Source organism: Cygnus olor, chromosome 15, assembly GCF_009769625.2.
Source record: "Cygnus olor isolate bCygOlo1 chromosome 15, bCygOlo1.pri.v2, whole genome shotgun sequence".
Lineage (NCBI taxonomy): Eukaryota > Metazoa > Chordata > Aves > Anseriformes > Anatidae > Cygnus > Cygnus olor.
In genome coordinates, this window is record NC_049183.1 from 11053166 (window position 1) to 11075534 (window position 22369).

The 22369-nt window shown below is 42.5% G+C and overlaps 1 long non-coding RNA gene across 4 annotated transcripts in view; it reads left to right on the top strand.

The window, feature by feature from the left end:
• Nucleotides 1–22369, top strand: part of LOC121078776 — a 291522-nt gene that overhangs the window by 221779 nt on the left and 47374 nt on the right. For all 4 annotated transcript variants that reach the window (XR_005824743.1, XR_005824740.1, XR_005824741.1 and 1 more), the window contains exon 6: nt 10529–10657. This is a non-coding gene — a long non-coding RNA (uncharacterized LOC121078776). The remainder of the gene's footprint in view (nt 1–10528; nt 10658–22369) is intronic.

Here is a 22369-nt window from a genome sequence, read left to right on the forward strand (position 1 = left end):
CAATAATAACAAAAGGGAAGCTCTTAGGAAAAAAGGGCAAATTTGGTCTAGTTAATTTTGTTGTTGTTGCTATTTTTGGAGTTTGGGTATTGTAGAGGCACTCTCTCCTTGGACTTACCTGATTTGTAGACAAAGAGCTCTGGAAGAGCTCACATGCAATTTGAGCTCTTCTCCTCTGTGTCAGCACTTCACATGGCAGCCTTCAGAGGAAGGCAGCCAGCCTCCCACTTCCAGCTGACCAAAATCAGGTCCTAAAAAGGGGTCTGGTTGAAATAGCGCAGTGAGAATTGGTGCCTATTGTGCAGTTAATATAGTAAGGAAAAGCAAAGAAGTAAAACAAAAGCAATGGCAGGGTGGGTGCCTGTGTTACTGTGTTGATAAGCAGAGACAACCTGGACAGCTGTGTCCTAAGGCAGGGATGGTTCTGGAGGCTGCTGGGCTGCAGGGCAGGATCACGACCAGGTTGGAGCAATCCGACCTCTCTCCCCTGCACTGCAGAAAGGCTCCGACTGCTCTGAGACAGCTTCCCTGGCAGTTTTCTTGCAGAAATGGACTTTGATTCACACAGGTCAACGTCTTCTCGTACTCATGGTAATTCAAAAATTCTGGAATTTAAAACCGGGTTAAAAGGAAGCAAAACCTTCTGTTCTAGTTGCCTGTTTCCCGCTGTTAAATGACATTGCAAAGTCCCGAGGATGACGGGTAGTTAGGCTGTCACCTCCATCTGTCCCTGCTGGGCTTTTCCAAGCCCCTGTCCCCTGTCGCTGCACATCCCGTGGGTCCGCTGCCCACCTCCCTGCAGCGCGAGCAGCCAAGCTGCCAGTAACCACAGGCGTACCCCCAGCGAGTGCCACGGGGCCATGCCGGGGCTGAGAATGGCTATGTATTCACAGTGCGTCTGTCTCCAGCTCTTTGGTCCATCTGGTACCTTTTCTTTCTGCTAGCAGGAGAGCACCGAGCCCTGGAGGGCTGCAGAAGCAGGAGGAAACTGGCAGGGGAAGGGTGATGAGATCAGCACAGTATTGGATGTAAAGGTGTGGATTGCAGTTGGAGATCCATCAAGGGATGTAGGAGCAAATGTTGGAAGTTATGGCAAAATTTTCTTGCCTCGCATTTAGAGAAATGATTGTCAGAGCACAGTGAAGCTGGCCTGATCAGCCAGAGGCAGAAAAAAAACAAACCCAACCCAACCCAAAAACAAACAAAAAAGACAAGTGTGAATAGACAAAGGCTCAATGTTTCTAAGATATCATGCTGGTCTTTACTTTTCAAAGTGAAACATCAATTCCTACTGGATATTCACCAAACTATTTGCTCTTACTTCTGGTAGCAGCAGCCTCACAGGTAAGCGGAAATCTCTGGGTAGTACAGGTGTTTGCTAGCAAGAGCAGGTGTTAGCATTAAAAAAAAAAAAAAAGGGGAAAAAAAGAAAAGGTTCCCTTCAGTTTCAGCTTCATAACCCAGATGACAAGTTCTGAAATTAATTTCAAAAGAAAAAATCTCCAACAGACGCTTCATCAAAACCTGGCTCGCTGCTTGGCTTTGCTTGCAGCTGTTTTGCTCCTCCTGGGGTTTGGCACTGGAGAGCTGCTGCGGGGGCTGTGTTGCAGTCACCCTTCTGCATGTCCTTTTTCTGACTCACCTTCCATCCAGAAGCCAGTTTCTTTTTTTTTTTTTTTCCCCTTCATTTTTTGCTCATTAATGCAAAAGGAGTGACTGTGCTACTGCCTGAGCTGATGCCTCAGCTAGACAAAGGAGAACAGCTTCCTGAGGCAGATGGGAGACGTTTGTTTGGTACCAGGTGCTCGCTTGGGAGAAAGAGTAAACAACAGAATTAACTCATTTCCCCCCATCCTAACACTTTGGTTGGTTTCCTCATGCAAAAGTTCTCCTCTGAAGTCGCAAGGTTCATTGGCTGGACTTGAAGGCATCCAGATAATGCCTCAGAAGGCAAAATTATACTGATGTCAGCAGCGTCAGGGGAAGTGAAAGTTGTGGATATAAGCAATCCAAACTAAGGATATAAGCTGGGAAGCTTCTGTTTGATTCAGAGAGCTTATAGCTGGGTATCAGTGCAGTTTGCATTTGACACCTGCAGCACTCCGTCCTTTTGATTTCCCATGTACAAAGTCCTGCAGTGGTTCAGAAGTGAGGAGCGGGGTTTCATGCGTATAAATGGGTAAAGGGAGAGCCAGGAGCACTTTGAAATGATTCAGCACGAGTTATGTTTTGTTCTTACTGCTTTTCTGTTTAGCAGCAGAAATTGGTGCTGATGTCATTCTCGTGTTAGCTGCTTAGTACAGTGAGAAGAAAGGATAGCTAAATTAGGACCCTGCAAGATGCAACACCCAGATGGCTCAAAAGACAACTGAACAAGGTGCTGAAATGAGAGGCTTTTGTCTTGGGTTTGTAAAAACAAAAAAATCAAGCAGCTTACAAGTAATACAAATGACCATAAACAGGAGTGAAGTTCATTTTGAGCTTGATTTTTGCATTCCTTTGCATCAAATCAGGCAGGCAATTTTGCTATGCTTGTTATGTGTTAAAAACAGAAGGAAAAGAAGAAGCAAAGCAAGGCGAGGAGATCTGGGCCTCAAGGGAGCCTCATCTCTTTGGCAGTGTGTCGGTACTCAGGTATGATGTTGCTAGTGAAGTGCATTTCTCAGCCTCCATCCGGGCCAGGGGATGTAAGGGATGCTTGTCATTAAGTGGTCCTTTGTGGTGGCTTCTTAGCCGAAGGCTCACGTGTGAGGAGCATCCCAGATTTTGTTTTTATCCCAGATCCTGGCTATTTCACTGACCGCATTTCAGCCCCTCAGCATCACAAAATTTTTCCCTGCAGAATAAAGCAGCAGGCTGAGCCAGTGACTTACCCTGGATCTTGCTACAGGAGATGTTACAGCAGAGGCTAGAGGAGTAGCTGCAAGTTGGAGGACCACTAGTGTAATAATTATTGGGTAATTACACAGCCCCAGTAAGCCAGGTACGGCTGCTTTTAGAAATGTCCCAGGAGGAAATGAAGCAGAGAGGGAATTATTCTAACATATGGTGATTTATCAGTTGCTAACACCAGCAAGACTTTGTTAAAAGATTCCCTTAGGGTTCCCGATGACAATGTCAAGGATTTACGACTGGTAATGAACATCTCTCGGAGTGGTGCAAAATGAAGTCAAGGATTATGGGCTCCCTGTTTCCAGCAGTCTCTCATCCGTGGGCATTCTGTGGGGTACAGGTGAAACAATTTCCACCGCAGCATGTATCGCGTGCTGATTGCTGGCAGTCTGTGCGACTGGTAAAGTGTAACGTTATCTGCTTGGCTTGTTTCACGCAGGAGCCAGAGAGAAAGCTGATAGCCAAAGAGCCCAGAAGAAGCTTCCTTAGGAGAAGATACTTTTTCATCTGTTTTCCTCTATTTTTGCAGCAGCACAGACATAGCAGCGTAACACCTAGGTGCTAAAATTAACAATGCTGTGTTGTAAAAACCTCTCTAAAAAAGTGGTGACTGGTGGGAACTGCTCATGAGTAAAGCTCGGAAGGAAGGAAAGGTGGAAAGGTTGACATCGTGGAAAGGTTGACAGAAGTGTTCTTCCTAAATTTAAAATGTGAACACTCATTGACAAGCAATATAGGTTGGCTGACAAGCGCTGTAGGTAGGCAGTGAGCATGTACAGATTATGGATTTTTTGTCCTGAAAGGTAGAAGATAGGAGGTAGTATAAGCATGTGTCCATGGCAGGTTCACATGGTTGTTGCTTTTGGCAGGGGGTTACACTGCAAAGCTGTCCCAGGCTCATCCTGGCTCCTGGCTGGGCAGATCCGAGTTGCAATGCCCAAACCTTGCTTTTCTTCAAAGGGCCCCCAAATATGTGGGCAGGGAAGGAGTCCGCGATCCTCTCTGATGCACACCTGTGCTGATCGAGCAGGTTTGCTGCTTGCTCTGTAACTGGAGCAATCTTCTTGCCGACTGCAAGGACATCATCATTTCAGTCTCTCATCACTTGAGAAAACACGTTTCTTCCTTGGGTTTCTCTCTGTGTGTGCTGGGGCTGATGAGCTGATGTGCTATGACAGTATAGCTACAATTGCAGAAAAACCAGGAAGAATAGCACATTTTTTCAGGGTAGTCTCTGTCCTGTTCTAACATTTTCTTGGCATGTTGATGCATTAATGCTTCGTGTACTGCAGTAACTGACTTTTTGATATAGAAGTTTGCTAGAGAAAGCAGTATAGACCATACAGTGCCAGTGGGATTTTGGAAAAGAAGTGGGATGGGGAGGAGATGCTTGTCTTGTCTTTTCTTTTTTTTTTTAACAAAAAACGTAAACTCCAGCATAGGAGGGAACAAATGCACAGGCTAGGGCATCACCGTAAAAGTTTCCAGTTACCATCCGATAATGTTAAAAACATTCAGAGTGTGGCATTCATTTGTGTCCCGAATAGTCACCTTGCAGAGGAGAGCACAACCTCTTCCAAGTGAGGACTGATGCACCAGCTTCTAGCAGTTTTCTTCACATTAGATGTATGACCTTTCATGAACTTTCTGTAAGGTTCAAATTTTTCCAGCCTTTTGGACTTCAGTGTCTTTAGGAGATTGAAGGGTTTTGATCTTCGTTGTCTGTGTGTAAGTGAGCATGGGAAGTGCAGGGATAATTAGCATTGACCAGTGTTTCTAAGCCTTTGGTCATCGTCGTGGTTGTTGATCAGACTCTTTCTCAATTTGTATTTAGACTTGACCACACCGAGCAAAGATAATTAGATTTGGTTATGCTGATAACACTTCTGCAAGAACCCAAGGCTGAGCCCTCCTTGTCTCTGTCGAAGAAAATCAATATTTTCATTCTTCCATAACCTCATTGCTCTGTTTAGCAACACCAAATCTACATTATGCTGAAACTTATGCACATAATTAGGGCTTTGGGACTTCGGAGGTGTTTTATCCATGATTAGAAAGAAGGGAAAGAATAGCAGGGATTTTCTTTCTATGGTTTTCTGCAGTCTCAACAGAAAGGAATAAAACCCGAAACCTAAGTAAAAAGAATCAACCCCTAGCAGCTGCCCATGCCCCACATCAGTTAGAGTCCTGTGCCAGCACTTCCACCCTTTCTTTAACTGGAAGGTCAACACAAGAGCTCCAGTTTCACCATCACTGAAAGGGAAAGATTCCAGATGAAACCAGGGTAGCTCTTCTACTAAGTACGTCATCAACAGTCATGGTGGGCTCAGAGCCATATCTCCTGAAGACGAGTAATATCCCCTTTAAAAGGGGAATTATAAGCTGCACTTACGCATGTTTAGCTATGTTTAATTGCTGGCACACTTGAGTGAACTACTTTGGGGAGTTACAGATACATGATGTTCTCTGTTGCGTAATAGATTAAGGGAAACGTTGGGAAGGGTTTCGTTCTCATGCTGTGCAGCATCTCCGACTGCCTTCTGGGACTGTAACCGAGTGCAGTTTTTAGGGCTTTGGCAGCGATATAAATCCTGCCCTGGCTTTGGGTAATTGCCATAGAGCGTGCCGAAAAGTTTCCTTCCCTGCACAAACAGCCATCTGCTTTATGAGCCACTGCAATTCCTACCAGTAGCATAGATGAGAAGGGTCAAAGCAGCACAGGATTGTACCTGAAACTGAGCCTTCAGCAGAAATACAGGTGAGAGCTAGAACAAAGCAGTTTGGCTTGGCCAAATACAGTGGCTCTAGTGCTATTCAGACCCATGCATACTCTGTGGGAACACTTGTGCTATAAACCCAAATCTCTCTTTATTTTTACTCAATGAAATGTTTTCTGAAAAACACTGGAATACTGAGAGTAAAAGAAATCATTCACAAAAGAAGTAAGAAGGTATTGTTTCACCTAATAGCTTGTACTACAGGTGGAGCATAGTGCAGAGAACAGAGCAATGAACACACTCCACTGTTTAAGCAACCCTCTGGGCTGCAACTGCAAATGCAAGCAAATATATTTTAAACAATTTCAGTGAGACTTGTAGGGAGCTGGTTTCCTTGGGAGGAAAGTGCCAAAGACAAAACTGACATCAATAGCAGCCGGAGGTAGAAGTATTCCTGAGTGCTCAGAAACAAAGGAGGCTTTAGGAAAAACTTCAAGCAAAGAGGGTTTATATCTTATCTATATTCATCCTTGGTTCCACTTGCTCACAGTGTTCTCTGTCTTACAAAGGAGAGCAGCTTTTGTGGGGACAGCTGGGACTGGGATGGCTTATTGTCAAGTCTCAAATGTCAATGACTAATGCTGATTTACATGCAGATTGCCTCTCAGCTTTATTTTATTTGGTTACTTATTTCTCAGAAATGCTGTCATTTGCTTCTGGGTAACAAATCAATGAGGGCAATAAAGAAGATGTAATCTTATTGCCGATTCAGAAAAAAAAAAAAAAAAAGAGGATGAGATGAGCATTTCAGCAAATTTATAACTGCTGGTACTTTTTCCATTCAGGTGTTTGCCAGATGTCAGTCTGTTTGGGAAGAATGCATGTCATGGTACATCCAGAGCTGCAGTTGAGCACAACCTCTGTTTAGTCTCTGTTCTTTGAGTTAGCCTTGAACTTCTCCGCTGTTGGTATGAAACAAGTAACATTCCATTAGCTCTGTTTCCTGACAGCCAAAAAAGTGAAATCCTGTAGTTCTCACCATCTGGCTATGAGCAGAAAAGGATTTTTTTCAATGGGAATGTCTTCTTTCCAGGGTGTTCCAAATTATAACTGCTTGCTTTACTGACAAAAATTAAGCTCTTGTGGGCTGTCCATCCCCTGGATTCGGTGCTGTAATTTGGTCATTATTTCCCTGTCCTCTCCAGTCTGTGCCCATCACCTGCTCTCCTTTGCTGGATACTCTGTGGGGTGGGAATGAGCTCTTTGCTCTGTCTTTACAGTGACTTTGCAATCCGTCCTCCTGCTGTGTGAAACATCTTTGTTACTGGTGATGATTTAGAGTCAGAAGGACATTGGCCTTGTATTTTAGCAGATTTTGTGTGGAGTTTGGAAAGTTTGCACTTTGGAAGTTAGTGACTTAATAGTGATGAGAAAGCTGGAGGTACAGCCATTGAAAATGAAATGTGCTGCTCCACCAGGTTTATTTTGCTCGGTAGTTTCCAAAATGCAGTTGCACTGTTATCGGTCCATGTTCCTGTTTAGTTTTGGGTGACTTCAATGGGAATTTGGTCCCCAAACTGTTCAGAAGTGGGAAACTGCATTCCAGAAGAAAATGGGTTTGCACGAATAAGGCACTAGATTTAATGTCAAGAGGTCTGGTTTCAATTTCCAGCCTGCTGGCTTGCCTCCAGCTTTGGATCCAGCTTCACCTAATCCGGCAAAGACGAGCAGCCACAAGCCTTCGGCCCCCATGTTCAGCACCTTTTTGGGCTCTGTCTGTGTGTGTGTGTGTGTGTTCAGCCTGTGAAATGGTGCTAATAAGACGGTCAAACATGTAGTTACCTGAACATAAAAGCCTGAAGATAAAAAGTCTGTTTAGACTGGGGCAAGTGCTTATCTCTTAGGATTTATTATACTCAATGACTCTATGCACAGCCCTCACGGGAATTCATACGAGTCAGGAGATTTATAAACAAGAAGTTGGGACTAACAGATGAAGACATTCTGAGAAAACCCAGCTTCTGTGGATTTATAGCCAAACTGCATTGATTCCTACCCCCCCCTCCTTTTTTTTTCTTTTGAATTTGATTTGCTGCAGACATGGGAAATGATCACAAACTGATGGTGACCCTGCAAATCGCCTTCTAATGGTGATGAAAATCTGTTATTAAAGATTTATGTGGAGCGAAGGGCCAGGTTACAACTTTTTCTGGTGTTGAGTGAATGTGCCTCGGAATAAATAAACATTACTGATGAATGTTCTTTCTTGAGAATTTTTAATGATCAGAGAATCTTCTTCATTACAGTCAGATATCTAACTACTAATTACTCTGTTAAACTGTGTTCTGGTAGCAAGAGAAATGCAACAACGAATTTATTTACCTATTAAAATCTTTATGTGTCTATTACTGCCACCAGTCTGTGGCTCTTCAGAAATATAGACTCTTATTGACGGGCTCCCAGATGCTAACTAGAATTTAATTTAGTTAAATGGTTTAAACTACAGATTGCCTTTCTCCATGGATGTGCACAAACAGAACAAGAGAAATCCATTACCAATTGCCTAGGCTAAATTTTTTTTTGCCTGTTTGCACCGTTCTTTCTTTGCATTGTAAATACAAAATATTTACAACTATTTATGTAAAATATTGCTTTTTTTGAGTCAGGAAATCTGCTTCCTATGAGGAAAACTGTAAAGCTGCTTTCAGTGCTGTCGCTCCAGTTACAACTGTCCAGCAGTTTATAAGGCACTACATCTGGCTCTACTTATCTTTTTAGTAGATTACACTAAAGTGAATCCTTAAGGCTAAACCCTTTAATTTACTGAAACACATGCACATAAAATTACAGCTGTCTCACAAAGGCTTTCATTGATTTGAACAGAGCTGGGATTCATTTAAGTCATTATAAAACTTAGATAAGCAAACTTCTTTCAAAACCAGAGGAAAAAAAAAAAAAAAGCAAAATGCCAAAACCAAAACACCTCCCAACCTGCCAAGCAGCCCTAATTACTGGCTTATTGATTAGCTCATCACTGCCTTATTCTTCGTCTCTGGGTCCGCTGACACCCTTTCTCCTGCATCCCTGGGCTCCAAATGCACCTTGGTGTGCTTCCCGCTCTGAGAAACAATTTTATCACCGAAATATGATGTTTCCTGTAATTAAAGCACAGTTTCAGTCTTAGAAGTAAGTACATGTATTGTGTAATGTTCAGCTGTTGAAACCTGGCTCTCTGAAAATTAGACATCTAAGGCTGAAGGCAAGGCAGCCATAGCTGCCTGCTAAGGACAAAGAGAACATGGAGGAAAACCTTTGGAAAGATGATTAATTTTTGGCAGCTCAAGTTAAATAAAGATGTAGGAGCATACCCTCCACTGCAGCTCTGGGGACTGGTGTGACTGCCCAGCTCCCCGTGCCCGCACTGCCCAGAAGCATCAGTCCTCTCCCAACAGATGTGGAAGCTTCTCAGCTTCCTAAATGAAAACTCACAGGAGCATGGGCTGCAAGAGGAGCCTGGGGGGAAGGCGAAAGATGTAAAGCACTGACAAGAAGGGGATTGAGTTTTCTTTAAACCCTTGGACAGAAGCTGTTCAGTTACCTTCCCAGGACTGAGTGCCCCTATTTCGTATTGTGAGTCTTGTTACCCAGCTTAGTCTTGCAAAGTGTTCAGGCATTACTGCTGCCAAGTGTTACGGAAGACACCAGAACCCAGGTAGGAAAACCCAGCAATGTTAGGAACAAAGACCTGGCTTTAAAGAGAGAGTTGTTGCAGTAGTTCTTTAAAGAGAGAGTTGTTGCCTACAAACTTTCTGTATTTCCCACCACCAGCTGCCTCTCTGTGATGGTCCCTATTTTAATTCTAAATGATACCTGTCAGTTCAGCCAGCACTTCCAAATTTGATGTAGGAATTAATGGAAAAAGCTTTCCAGCTCATGTGATAAATAATCCTAGATGATCATTATCCACGATCAAACCCTCCATACTCTCACTTTTCCCCAGGAGAGATGCTAAAAGAACAACAAGCAGATGTTAGTTACGTTCCTAATGCAGTGCTGGAGTGATCTTCATGTCTTGCAGTCTGTTCCTCTGCGCAGGTAGCACGTGCAGGAGCCTGCCTCTTGCTGACTCATTCGGGTGCTTCCACTGATAGCACTGGAAAAAGTTGGCTATTTCAATCAAAATGGTTGAGAACACGTATTTTACACGGGATAGTTGTAGCCTTTTCCATTTCTGTAATGTTGAAAAGTGGAGCTTGTCCAAGGTTTCCCAACAGGGGGATGCAAAGCGGAATTGCATCGAGCAGCACTGCTGGGTGGGCCTTGGGCACTCCTGCTGTGGGGAGCGAAATCAGAGCTGGGGGAGGAGGGAGAGGCACGAGGGTGGCTGTGCTGCTCGGGACAGGAGGAATTGAGGAAGCTACTGCTGGTTTGGGGACAGGTCATCGTGCAGCCTTTCTCCAGCTTTAGCTACTGCTCCATTCGGCCTCCTCTTTGCCTCAGCAGTGGCCCCAGCCTGGGGTCTGGGGGCAAAGAAGAGTGAGCAGGAGCCTTCTGCCCTGCCTCCCTTTCTTTCTCCTGTTGTTTCTGTCATTCCTTCCTTCCCTCAGGATAACCACTCAGAAGCACCCAAAGGACTTGGGAGCCCAGCTGTGACTTGCAGACTGAGCTGGGTACTGAGATCCTGGCTGATCTCCTAAATCATTCTGAAAATGCCACGTGCAGGGACCCGGCCTGGCAATGGCAATTGGTAATGCAATGGCATTTCAAGTCCTGCTTCAGCAAAACATGTTTGAGGATTTATTCAAGTGTCTGTGCAATTACACATATATTTAAGTGTTTCACTGTAGCAGAATGTGCATTTGCTATACTTTTGAAAATAAGTTGATTAAATTTCAATAATTTCATTTCTGTGTGTTCAGGACAGCTTGGGGTGTTTCAAAACAGCCTTAAGGACCTCGCTCTGAAGTTTGCTGTCTACATCAGAGATGTTTGAGAAAGCCACTGAAATCATGAAGAGAAAATTAATCTATTAGTTTTCTAAAGAGATGGTAACTTGTTGGCAGAAGGTGGTGCTGTTACCTGATATTGAAGCAGATAACTAACTCCATGTCAGTGAACTTGTGCAAAACAAAACCCATGAGTAGAAAAGAGATTTCCCCCCACGCCCAGTCATAGGTGTGGTACATAAATAGTTATAGGTGAGGTTTCCCAGTCTCTGAGATATAACAAAGTCTTCTTATTTAGAAGTGAGCCAACAGAAAGTAAGATATCAGGTGAACATTGCTCTTTAGAGAAATAATTGCAGCTCTATCCTGCTTTTCAAATGGAGTGGCTGATTTCAGCAAGAAGTTTAAGGTCACAAGGACTGGATTTAACAAAAGCAAGAAGCAAAAAATGAGTGATATAAAGGACAGCTGAAAGTTTCAAAATGCCTTTCATGAGCAGCATGCTGTCACACTCAGGAGAGAAAATCTGGAAGAGGAAAGGTTGTGGGTAGGAAAAAGCTCTTTTCATTTCTGTCTTGTGCATAGGTTAAGACAGTCAGCATGCTCAAGCTTACAGGTGACACGTGGCAGGGGGTTGGGTGTACGGAGCAACCTGCATGTGTAACACATGCAACATTTCTGGGCTCTTCATCCAACATCTTTTTGAAAAGAAAGGATTAAATGTAGCTGATGACACAATGGATAACAAGGCTCATTTCTAAGGCTTCAGAGTATACATAGATCGTATTTTCAAGATTTACGTTATAAAAGCTAGAAACTTTTTATTATTATTATTATTTAATGAAATATTAATTTTTTTGCCTATTTCTATGCCTGTAGGAAACCCCAAATATTGTTGTGTTTATGACTTACAACATCAGAGCAACACACAGGTGTAAATAGAAATTGTTATTATATTGTTTCTTATCATTCGTGTTAACTGAGAGATTAGAAATTGTGACAACTGAATGCTTTACCTAGTTCTGGATTAGAACTTGGGCTATGTGCAATACTGTGATATTATTGTACTTGTACCCCACTTACAGTTCCTGATTTAGAAAATATTTGAATTTAGGAAAGCCTGCAAGAAAGGCTGTTCCGGAGATACCTCACTGGTACGTAGCAGCAGAAATATCAACCTGAGTTCCGGAGGGTTTTAATAAATTTTCGTGTTCAAGAGATTTGGAATATCTAGATATACATCAAACTTTTTGAACGTTATCCTGAAATTAGACCATATTTCAAAGCTTTTAAATATCTCATGGCCTATTGCTAATTCCTTAGTAATTTAACCTCATTTTAAACACAGGTTTCTCTAAAAGAGAAAAATAGTCCATATGCGCTAGGAGAGGAGATGGAACGGTGAAAAAGAAAGCCCACATCAGAAAACAGATCTTTCAGGATCTGTGCTGTCTGCTAATGTGAATCAGCAAAAAAGGGTTAGATTAGGAAGAATTAGAAATACTTCAGTGAGCTTGTACTTTGGGGGTTGTGATGGTGTAGGTGTCCAGAGCTGGGCAGCAGCACTGAGAGACTGCATGGACTCAAAATCGCAGAGATTAATTTGTACAGCTGCTTTTTGGGCCCATATTTTCAGAATTTGGGAAGCTCAGCTGTGATCCTCTTGTTAGAACAGCTCCATGGCTGTACAAAAAGCCAGTATGTATCTGCATTTAGATGGGGTATGTGTGCCCAGCTTTGAATATCTGGCTTTTAGAGACAAGGCACCGTGCCATACCTTTGGAGGAGAGAGACAAAACTGGTCAGATGCCATTTAAGATACAATTCAGTCTGAGAGCTGAAGGCTCTTGCAGGATTTTCAGACCTTGAGCATGAGGCTTCTTTTTTTTTCCCAATTGGATTTCACGGTTGAAACTTGGTGTAAGAATTGTGAGACTAGGGAGCAAATAGCTTTTTATGGAGATTTGAATTACATTTTACACTTGAAAAAATCAGCCTAAGCAGTGAGTGAAATGGCCTGGCATTTTGTCCCTGCGCCAGTCCTCTGCTGCTCTCTTCCTGGCCAGGGCAAGTAACACGAGGCATCCCGCGGGGCGTTGCTGCAGCGGAGCAGGACACAGGTGGCTAAAAGGAAAGAAAGCATCAAGAAGTGATGCTTCCTCCTCCTCTGAAGCCCTTCTTAGAACCCATTAGAAAAGTCTGTGGGGATATTAGCTCTCATTTATCTTCAGTCAAATGATACAGCAAAGAGATGGGGGCTTGCTTGCACCTCTCAGTCCAGTAATACTTCATTTGCTTCAGCCAAAGTCTCCTCTGCTTTCAAATACCGTTGCCACTTTGGTAGAATATTTAAGGTCTGTGGCCATTGATTCTTACTGTTCATCTGATCATCATGAAGTGGAGCACGGCTGTGTCTGTGAAAAGCCAGCAGGTTTCCATAGCTGATGTTGGCTTTGGAAAAGCAAATGGAGCAGGACTGTGGGCAGCCCTCAATGCAGCTGCAGTGCCCAGTGTGTACAGTGGAATACATCGCATTGTTTTCACTGCAGTTTCCTATGATGCCTGCTGAGAGATGCATCTTTACTTGATTCCATTTTCAGTAACACCCACCTACTGCAGAGATTAGCAAACTTAACTGCCAGTCTGTTCATGAGCTGCAGAGTTCACAAGGTTGAAACTTAGTTCGCGTTGTCCCAATGCATTTTGGTGCATCTCCTGATGAAGGGCTGATGGTCATTTTCCCTCAGAGCATCACTGCAGTTCAGAGCCATAAGTAAAACCCTGTAAGCACAGGGCTCCAAAAACTGAATTCTCACTTGTCAGTGGGGGAAAAAAATCATCCTGAAGGTGGCACAATTTAGCCCTGTAACTAACTTCTGCTCAGGTGAGTTATCTTGGTCAGTTATGATCATCTTTTCTTTTCCTTTTTTTTTTTTTCTTTCGTTTTTGTGTGTGTGAATTGCTGAAAAGCAAACCTTTCCCGCAACTAATTGTGTTTGCTAATAACCTGTGAAAAAGCAATTATCTCCAGGTGATGCAATTCTTTGGGAAGGCTTTTATAATTGGCAAAGAGAGGAAAGAATCTTTTCTGTGGTTGCTGTTTTCAGAAAAATCTTCTCAAATATTGTATCTGATGTATCACATTAGACACATCAGATTGGGTTGCATCAGCAATGTTGCATTACATCACATCACCGAGGTAATGTGCTGTGACAGACTTGCAATGCAATGTGTCAGCTGGAAAATGGGAAAAGATGTGATTTCCTGAACAAAATGCTCCTTAAGCTCTGTGGCGTGTTCCCCTCCTCCAAGTAAAGAAGTGGCTGATTATGTGTTGGGGTGTTCTTAAAAGACTCAATTAACTACAGAAGAATTTGAAGCTTTTTGGTGGTGGTGTTGTTTCCTGGCTCTCAATGGATAATTAACTGATCTGGAAAGAAAGATAGTTTTTGCTATTTACATTCCCATTACCAGATTACAATTTATCTTGTTTCCCCAAACGTTCAGTAAACTGAGCAAGCAGTTCCTAGGAGGAGGAAAGTTTTTGCATTTGTATAGCTCTGTCCAGTGCCTCACCTCATGCAATATGCTTCCTCTGGGGAATGCAGAGGGGGGAGTTATGTGTAAGCAAGGTTCAGGATCACAATGGTAAGACTGCAGATATGGAAAGAAAACATGGTAGGGACGTGTGTACACATCAGTCAGAGTTGTTGTTAGTGGGTGATTTTATAGCCCAGCACCAATTTGTGGTGCCCCTCTCCCCAGGGATAGCATTGGGGTGCCTTAGTCTGCCCCCTTACCTTCTGTGCAGGGCCGGTTGCAGGCAGATACTGCTGTCTTGCCTGTTGGAAGGTCACCATGCAGCGTTGTGTAGGAAGACAGAATTTGCATTAGCCAAGGTACTTCGTGAATCCCCAGAAAAGGAGAAAAAGGCTAGCTCAGGAAAGAGGACAGTGCAACGTTTACAGTGGTTACCATGAGTGACATGTGCCCTGCCAAGCTCTCCAAATGTAATTGCTGTCATCTTAATGTTCGTTGTTATTTACTCTGATTTGGTTTATGGCAGTTAGGCATCTTCGACAGAAAGCTTGGTTGTGGTCCTTGTTGGGATACTGAACAGAATAGAGGAGGAGGGAATAGATGCACTTTGTATATGCACTAATGCTTCAGCTGTAGGATTGGAGGTAGGGCACATAGAGATGAAAGAGCAGTGTGGATGAAGGAGGTAAACTTAAAGCTGTTAAGGTCTTTAGGAAAAGGGAAGCTATGAAATCCATGTGAAAACAGAAATTCAAATATTTTGAGCACCTCTTCACACTGCATTGTCAGAAATAATGTGTAGTATCAGATTGCTTACTTTCCTAGATTATTTTTTTAAACCATCCTCTTCTTTATGAGCTACTGAATGTTGCCTGATATTAAGCTTCCTTTCAGGCCAGCATTATGCTTCAGTAAAACATCAAAACCAATATACAGAGAGTTTCTGAAGAGGGAAGTGCTGTGCAATAATGGTGAACGTATCATCATCAAGCTGTGGAGGTTAACAACCCCAAATTGCTTTGATATTTGTACATACTCAAATACAAAGAATTGGTATGTTTGCTCTCATTTTAGTGAGCTCTTGTGATTCGTTACATTTGGTACTTCAGGGTTCTGAATAGTCACTTGTTTCCTGCAAACCAATACCCTTAACTGTGTTCCTATTTGGTTGCTCATTATTGTCCCATTTCTTTCTTTTTCCTATTGCTGTGCAAATATGCTTTCTTTTTACAATAACTTACCTAATGCTGCTTTGTCTAGCATTCGTTGTTGGAAGGATCAGGGTTTGGGTGTAATCAGAAAGAAATTGGCTAAGTCTATAATAGCATCACTGTTTAAACAATGCCTTGGATCACTAAGATAAAATAAAAATAATGTTTATGTACCTATGGATACCTTTCATTTTTGGTTCAATAGTTTTCTTATAAAATGGCAGCAGTTGTGTAGGAAGGATTTGCTTACTTTGATTTAGACTTTAAGGTCAATACAGACATTTTACAGTTTGTCCTGGGCATAATTGTAAGTAAATGCATAATTGCTGTGCCTAGGAACAGCCTGGGAAATGAATTATGAGTTGAAAGTTTCTAATCTTTCCCTGCCAACCTTCACTCTTGCTTGCTCTAAGCAGGTGTTAAGACCATTAAGAATAAAGGTGCTAAAAAAGGTATTCAGATGCCTAAAATTCAAATAGGCTTACGGCCTTCTTTTCAGAAATAAGCAAGGTAGGCCTCTCACATTCATTGAAAACTAGGGGAGCTGCATGGCAGTTCACTTTCAAACCTCTGGGAAAAAATAATAATAATAATTCTTAACATGCCTTGTTGTACCCACCAGCTTCTCCAACACTTCTGCTAACCTGGATCCTGTTGTTTCAGCCCAGACCCCGGCTCTGTCCCAACCACTGTCCTGCAGTCAGAGGCCATCCCCCATTGCCCATCTAGATGTCTGGGCACAGACACCCCTGTCAGAGCCAGGCTTCCCAGATACCTGCCCAGCCTGAGATGAAATGCATCCTGAAGTGTCTCTGTGGTCTCTGCTACCTGTACAAGAAGCCCTCTGGGGCAAGCTCAGAAGTGGCTGTTTCTAGTCTAGCAGACCTATTTGCTCAGGTGAACCGTACTCGAAATGAAGGTGCAGTGTTGGTGCTTCTGCCACTTGTTTCCATCAAAGCATTTATCTCCCATAGTATGTATAAATCATTCGGATCAATAAAAACCAGTCTTGTCTTTAAGCCAAATATTAACCTTGCTTTCTATTTACAAGCTGGTATTATCTGACACTAACCCTTTTTGTGCATTCAGAACTCCTAAGCCTTTTCTTTAAACCTATTATTAAGCCTGCCTTTTATGTCTAAACCCGGTGTAGTAGCACAATTTAACTGCTTTCCTTAACGTACAAGGGTATAAGTGATCTCTATGATACCACTGACGTTAAGAAGGTAAATGGGGTTAAACCGATTCCTGTTACAGGTTGATCTTTATGCAGTCTGGTTGGTGGAAGCAGTAGCAGACGTGTTGCAGAATAAATTTTAAGGGAGTTGCAACAGCCATTGCTACCTAATGGTGACATCAGGTGAGAATGGAAGAGTCCACCCAAGTCATTAGTCTCCCTCAAGCCAAGATATTAATTGTGCTTCATTTTGTATTTTGAAAGAACTCTTTAATCACGCAGCCAACACCTCCTTTTGTGCTTTCCGTTTCCTTCTTATTATAAAATCCGCTTTTCTTGTAGCATGACTGGGAAGTAGAGAAGTTCAAGCAACTCTGTGCACAATGAGCAAGAGGTACTTTTCCTACTGCAGCAGGAGGGGAGCATCTCAGTTCTTTAGTTCCAAGTTCTGAGCCTTTTTTTGGTGATGAATTCATAGAGAAACAGTGCGTTCAGAGGTTTTGTCAGATCTAGCCAGACTTGTCTCATGATGAGACTGCGAGAGGTCATGCAATGTCTTGGGAGTGGAAGTAGGGACCGAGCTGGTAGTGCCTGTTGGTAAAAGGCTAACATCGTGACTGTTCTGTTCTGGTTAGATTTTTAAAGGCTGAGATCAGCAGGTATGCCAAAATAGAACTGTGAGTTTCAAAAAGCTTGAAAATAAAGCTGAATTCCAGGGTTTCGGGGCAGATAACGTATCTGAGTGAGACTTGTAATAGCAATGCCAAGGACATGGCAGAAAAACCACTGCCATCCACCTACTCCATGTCAGGAAGACGATATTCTTTTTTCACAACTGTATGCAATAGGCATGCAGGAAAGCAGTGAAAGGCTCCAGCACACAGAATAGCAGCTAAGGAAGCTTCAAGAAATCATGTTCTAGAGAAGCAAGACTGAAACCAGCAAAGAGGCATCCCTAGGTGATGAAAGGAAGGTGAACAGATTAAAGAAAAAGAAAAGTTTCCACCAGGGCTAGAGATGCTAATGTGAAGTACTCAGCACAGCAGTGCCTCACGAGCATCTTCTTTAGCTCCCTCCTTTCAGTAGGTTGCTAGAGATTTGCATTGCTAATTTGCTTGCTGGAAACTTCTCCCAGACTTCCAGGGAAAAGAGGCAGATGTATCCTTTCAGGGCAAGGCAATGAAGTGTTGGTGTAATTTTACCCCTGTGTCCTAAACTGCGGATGTACTGGAGGTGAAGCCTTGGGGTTCCTGGTAGAAAACACCTAACCTGAACGTTCATCAGGGAGACCAAGCTTCTAACCATTGTATCCTTGGGAAGTAGCACATCAGTAGGAGGGCAAAATAACAATTGCTCTAGGCTTGGAGAAGCTTTTGCATTACTGCTACCCCAATTATTTCCTTTTTTACACATGTTCAGCAATCTCTTGCCTCTGTAATTACAGCACTGAACACTGCAGCTATTAGATACAGTCACTAGACTTTTAACAAGCCATCATTACTTGCACTTGGAATCTTACAATTTAACAACGTCTTTGAGCGCAGTGTAACTTACTTCTCCTTTACAATAAATGCACAGACTTGTGTGTGGACTTATGCACTTAAAAGCTGGTTTCAGCCATGAGCTTTACTTAGGAGCAGCAAAGAAGCCAAGAGCAGAGCTGCAGAATGTGATGCATACTATCACTGAAAGTTATGTGTTACACCCCTGTTGGGCAAATCTTTCCCTTCCTTGAGAAATGATGGCTAAGGATGCTGTCCCAGTAAAACCAAGGAATAATATCAGAAAGATAACTGTCAAATTAGAAAGTACCTGACAGCCCTTGAGGTCTTCTGTTGTCAGAACAGCTCTGTGTCATCTGTCCTTGAACACCCAGAGAAGCTGGGGAGGCAGGTAGAGATCATCTCCCTTTCCCCAGCTTCCCTGCTGCTTGGCAATTTCTTTCCTGTACTCTGTGCTCTTGTAATGGTGCTGAATACTAAAAAGAGGTAATTTTGTGTATGCTCAGGCAAGCAGGAGCGTGGTGGGCCAGGTTACCTGATCAGCTGGTGGATTTTCTATGCTAACCCCAGGTGGCCGGACAGAGCAGGCATTTAAAAACTCATCCATCTCCTGTCTTAGTGTCTTTGAATTTGCATAATTAAAAGTGAATTACTTGCCGTATTTTAATATATGCAGTGAAAATGCATAAAAAGCTGAAGAATTACATCAATCCAGTAATTCACGTCATGTCCCATTCAGAATTACAGCTTTCCAGTGCCAGCTCAAACACCGAGGATTCCCTGCCACTTTAAAGCTGTAATTGCTGAATTAATAACAGCGGGTTTTGGAGAGTGACTGCACAGACTCTCTGACCCAGGTAATAGAAACACTCATGTTAAAGTGAAGTTGATACGTTTGACTTAATCTATTTTGTATCAGGCTCAAGTAGTGAAGATCATTGCTTCCCCATGCCGCAAGAGGTTACGAGAGCTGCAGCAAGGTGGTACCCTTCAGATTTATTTAAAGCTACCTGTGATTTTTAGCCATTGGAGACTAGAAATTAAATTTTCAGGGATCAGCCAGACCACATTTCCTTCTACCAGGGGATTTTTACCCCAAATCCATTAGTCTGCTCCACACTTCTGGGAGGCGGAATTCTCCATCCAGCTGCAAAGGAGTGGAGAACAGGATGTAGAGGGAGATGGTGAGAGGCTTTTGCTAGCATTGCATTACTCCAGAATGTTATTAATAACAACTGAAAAAACAAACCCTCTTCATCACCTTCCAACTCAGGAACAAATTCTACAACTGCTGCTCTCCACAGAATATAGTGCCTCATGGCCCCCATGGCTATGATGCTAATAAGGATTGGGATAAAGTGACTGTTGTTTCTAGACAGGACGATAGGAAGTTAAACAAAATGGCTTGGTCTGAATGAGAAGTTACTCCCCTCCCAATCACTCCACCGCTTCTCTTCTCTTCTCTTCTCTTCTCTTCTCTTCTCTTCTCTTCTCTTCTCTTCTCTTCTCTTCTCTTCTCTTCTCTTCTCTTCTCTTCTCTTCTCTTCTCTTCTCTTCTCTTCTCTTCTCTTCTCTTCTCTTCTCTTCTCTTCTCTTCTCTTCTCTTCTCTTCTCTTCTCTTCTCTTCTCTTCTCTTCTCTTCTCTTCTCTTCTCTTCTCTTCTCTTCTCTTCTCTTCTCTTCTCTTCTCTTCTCTTTTCTCTTCTCCTAAATGTTTCCTTATTCCTTAGGTATTAAAGGGAACTGATATTCCATTTACCATGACTTCCTCAGGTTGGGACCTTGATGGGACCTGTGGTACTCTTCATTTATTTCAGTAGGATTTGTGATTCTTGGTCACCTCTACAGGTTCGCTCAAGTCATTAGAGATCAATTGCCCATGTTGAAGGATCTGATTGTACCGAGGAACTGATTTAGTGAACAACTATTCACATGGCGAAGCTCAGCTGCAGCAAAAGCCGAGAGGTGTGACCAGTCAGATGTTGGACTTCACGGCTCAGGGCAATGTCCTGTGCTAGGGATCTATGCAATAGCCTCACTGAGGATATATACGCATTTGGATAAAAAGAATTGGCAGTTTGCAGGGCTGGCAATCTGGTTCCTTTCTTAAGAACTACCATCCTTAATTAAAATCTCTTTTATCTGTCTAATTATTTCAGCTCTAATTCTCTTGCAGGTTCATAAATAGTAACATCCCATTGTCCTGAAAAAAATCCTTTTTTTTTTTTCCTTCTTTCTCTTTGCTGTTGCCCTCATTCTCTGCCCTGTCATGGCTTAAGGTAATTAAACTTCCAAAGCCTGGTCACCTGTCTGAAATATTTAAACATGATCAAAGAGATTTTCGTGTTTCTTTTGCCTGCAAAGCTCCATGGGAGTTTTGAATGCACAAGCTGTTTTTTTTTCCCTTCTGCAAATAACTGCAGAAGAGGGGCTGGGCCCACTGAGGGAGCAGGTTTTTTTTCCAGACCCGGTGTTACAGTTTCAAGAGCAAACATTTCAAACCTTGTGACTTGTGGGCGTTGTGAAGGAAAGGTATTTAACCTCGTCTTTGTAATTGCCTCTTTGCCATTTAACTCTAAGGTCCCAACATTTACCGTTGGATGTTGATAATTTTTCTGCTGAACTGTTGCATCCAGCAGATGATTTTTGCAGAATGTTCCTGTGGAGGATGCTCAGTGAATTTTCTACGTGTATGAATGCATACATGCAGAGTAGCTTGGGCAAAAGAGCTGAATAAAGAACCTGGGTATTTTGAGAAGAAATAGGGGTAAAACTCTGGTATTAAGGCAGAAGGAGATCCGCCTTTTCGTAACTTGAGTTTGAAGTTGTGGGGAATCTTCCTAGGCTGACAGCAAGGCAATCATTTTTTTCAGTTCACTATGAAACCTGCCTTTCCTGTGCAGATATTTAGCTTGTTGCCTGATGTTTTCTTGAAATTTCCTTTATTAAGTGCCAATTTTTGGTACCAGAAAATACCAAACACAGCTAAAGGTCAGAGTAAATCATGAATGAAATTACACCGATGTACAGTAGAGGATAAGAGTGAATGTCAGATGCCAGCTTACATAAGTGCTCTCCCCAGAGCAGAGGCCAGCCATACCTGCTAGGAGCAGGCCCGGTGCTTGCGCTGCGAGGCCTTTCTCCCAGCTGCGCTGACAAGAGCCTTAGATTAAGGCAGAGATTCTCATTAATTTCACCATTAAAAAAGCAAATGGTGTCTGAATCATCGCAAGGATTCGGAGACCTTGATGGAATGGATTTATTTCAAGAAAACATACAACTTCTTCCAGAAATATAGAGGTGCCAGAGGTACCAGCTATCTGTGGAGGTCTCTCTTGAACAGCAGCTCGACTGGCACCAGGGAAGAAGTGTATTTTCTTATTTTTCTTACCATTTCTCACTTCTTAGCTTAGCTAATGAGGGAAGACAAAATCAAGGCATACTGCCTGCTGTGAGCAGAGAAGTACCATCTGTGGGGCAGTTCGCAGGCTAGGAGGGTCTGTCAGCTCTGTCCTGATGCAGCACCACACTAGATTCTTGCATTGGTCCAGAGGGCAAAGTTTTTCTGGTTTCCAAACACAGTCAGTAGACTTTTAGCCAAAGTTTGCTGTTTATGGCATTTTTATGAGCAAGATTTCCAATGACACCACGTTGGCTGTTAGGCCCTGAGACAACCATGGCTAACAAACCAACTGTATTCTGTTTAGAAGCAATTAGTTCTGTGAGCCAGAAAGACAAATATAGGATTTCCAGTGTATCTTGTGTGATTGTTTTGTGGTGTTTTTTTGGTGTGTGTTTTTTTTATTATTATTATTATTTTTGTGTGTGTGTGTGTGTGATATAAATGCAGAGTTTGTTTGTCTAGTTACCGGGGGTACCTATTTCATAAAATTTGTGGGGATTTTAATACTATACACATATATATGTATTCAGTGAGTTCAGAGAGGCTTTGTGATCATATAAAACTTAAGAAAGAATAAGAGGAATCCTTTTTTTTTGTTTCCTGGATATTTGCAGTGCTGTTTATATCAGAAAGTAGTGGCACAACTGGAAAAGAAGGAAAAATGCATGTCCCCAGATCACAAGCAGAAAAGTAGATGTTTTGAAATACTTTGATGGTAACAAGAAAGTTGTCTCCTCTCCAATGTAATTTTTTTTTAAAGCTCAGTAGGCAGCAAAATGAAATGTTTTACAATTTTATCAAGTGCAGCAAAGTCACTGCTATTATACTTGCAATTTCATGACCTGGTAAACAGATACTTTTGTGCATAAGGGTCTAAGTGTCAGTGGTGTAGAAAACTGATGATTACGCTGCTTTGTGAAATAGGAGCTCCTTCACGAGAAATGTATGGTACCTGAAGCAGCATCACTTGATATTTGCCCTT